The sequence below is a fragment of the Penaeus vannamei genome, chromosome 16, assembly GCF_042767895.1.
Source record: "Penaeus vannamei isolate JL-2024 chromosome 16, ASM4276789v1, whole genome shotgun sequence".
Taxonomy (NCBI): Eukaryota; Metazoa; Arthropoda; class Malacostraca; order Decapoda; family Penaeidae; genus Penaeus; species Penaeus vannamei.
Window position 1 is genome coordinate 14,420,260 of NC_091564.1, and position 2,500 is coordinate 14,422,759.

Consider the following 2,500-nt stretch of genomic DNA (forward strand, 5'->3'; position numbering starts at 1 on the left):
ACTATATAAAGAATTTACGAAAATAGAAGTAAATAAGAATAATCAAGAAGGAAAAATAATCCAATAAATAATAATGAGGAATATACAAGAAAAAAGAAAAAGAAAAAGAAAGAAATTGGAAAAAAACAGTAGATCCTTTTTGGCTACGTTATAAAAGACTCGAAATCCAATATGTGTGATCCAGTTCTTTGGTCTTTCTGGCCATATACTTCCATCACACACAAAGATCTTTTCTTTCGTTGAGATAAAACGGTCATCTCCTTCCGAGCGAATGGACGTTAATGACATCATTATCTTATCTACGACGTAATGACATGACTAAAGCTCATTTCCTTGTGGTCTGTTCGGGGTTCTATTACCATTGAAATTCGGAGAGATAATCACAGGGTCCTAATCAAAACGATAAAGAAAAAAAATATATGTCAAGCAATCTGTATCTCATTCAGGATTTCGTCAAGGGGGCCCTCGCGTCGATTGATCTGTGGTTGTCTGAGAGGCCCTGGATTGCCGGCGAGTCTTTTCTGTCATTCTCTCTTGTTGGTCTCCTTGATATGTCTTGTGACTTCATTCATTTTTATTGTTATTATTATCTTAGTCATTTCCATATTTTCTTGTTTCATTTTGGATATTTTCTGCTCAGTTCGAGTGAGGCATTGTTTGTTCTTTATTTTTGGTGGATTAATATAAAATCATATTTCCTCCTCTACGTTTACTTATGGTTTGGTTAGTTTCCAGTCAATGTTGAGTTTGATTAAAAGAAAGGGCAACGGTTATCTAAATACAGAAATGCAGTTCCCTGCCCTTGATAAAAATGATCAGACAATTATGGTAGTGATGAATGGTGATTGCTACTGTCTCAGCTGCTGATGATGGTGATGCTGTCGACGAAGACGTTGGCGACGACGATAACGATGGCGATGATGATGCCGATAATGACGATGATGATAATGTGAAGATGACTACGACGACGACAATGATGATAATGGCGATTATGGTGATACGACTTCTAGTTTTGATGATGCTTGTAAATTTTACGATTTTAAAGTAGATTAACTTCTTCGTAAAGAGCAGATTCAGAAGTTATGGGAAATTAAAGTTCAAACGATATAAAAGTTGAAGATGATAAAGAGACACGATCCGCGACTATAAACTTAAATCTAAAAAGGAAACAGTATGTTGAGCACCGGGCTAGTTTCAATTAGTAAATAAAATAGGTAAGTATCCCCACATATCAGTGTAACGTCTTCTCTGGGACACAGACAAGCGGCAAATCTATATAATAACGATACTAAGGACAGAAAAGAAAAGAGACAAGACTGCGTATCCTCTAACTTGTACGTAATCATAAGCTATAAAAGTGGAAAAGATTGATGAGACTGAATATCTACTTAGAGGGAATGTAATTAGAAGCTATGGTGATTAAGCGGTGTAAACGTAACATATTGCTGAACAATGCAACGAGACAAACAACACTGAGGAACAATAATGAAGCACGACAGTGATGGAGACGAGCGAGGCTGCGAGAGGATGGCAAAACGCCTAACTACAGCACGTTTAGATTGCCTGGGGTACATACACTCAGTCGCAACCTATCAGAGAAATTCTACACACAGGAGGAGCCTTCCTTCCAAGCTAGGAGAGGAAAACCATTTGCCGAAGGTTGAAAATATCATGTGATGGAGGTGTTATTTTTACTCTTCTTTCCTTCCAGTACAAAGAAATGTACATCAGCAAAGCACACATCAGATCAAGCAGAATTTATAGCTTAAAATAGTATAATATTTCAACAATAAGAAGCCTGGGAAGTTATACTTATTTAATAATGTAATTTAGTAGAGGATAACTAATTCACATTGAGCAATCATACCGGAAAAAAGATAAGCATAAGTATATATATATATATATATATATATATATATATATATATATATATATATATATATATATATTAACACGAAGTCAACAGATAAAAATGTACTGTAGTGCATGGTTGTTCCTAGTACAAAACAGTCGCAGCAAAAGTCGGTATATTTTCGCCAGGGAGAACGAAAGCCTTATTGAAAAAAAAAGTTTACATTACAGAAGTAAAGGATCCGGTAAAGAGTACAGATCAGTTCATATCTAAAAGCAATCACACTGTAGAAAGTACATAAAGTAGAGGTTTCTCCAAAAATGTATATCATCTAGAAGCGATTTTATATTCAAACTGCGTTGTGGGCGAAGAAATGATAATGGGAGAATGGCATTGCAGCATTTTTAAGGTTGATCTTCCTACATCCATAGACCCTGAAGCTGCAAAACGTCGATAAGGAGGTGGGGAGGGAGGAACATGTTCACACGGGTTAAATTACAGGTATGGGATGGCGATAATCGACAAAGACAACGGAATAATCGTAGAATTGCTACTCTTATACTTTCTTCATTCCTGCAATAGAGGTACAAAGGAAACTAGGAAACACACAACCAACGCCAAGTAACTAATGCATGTACAACTACCAAC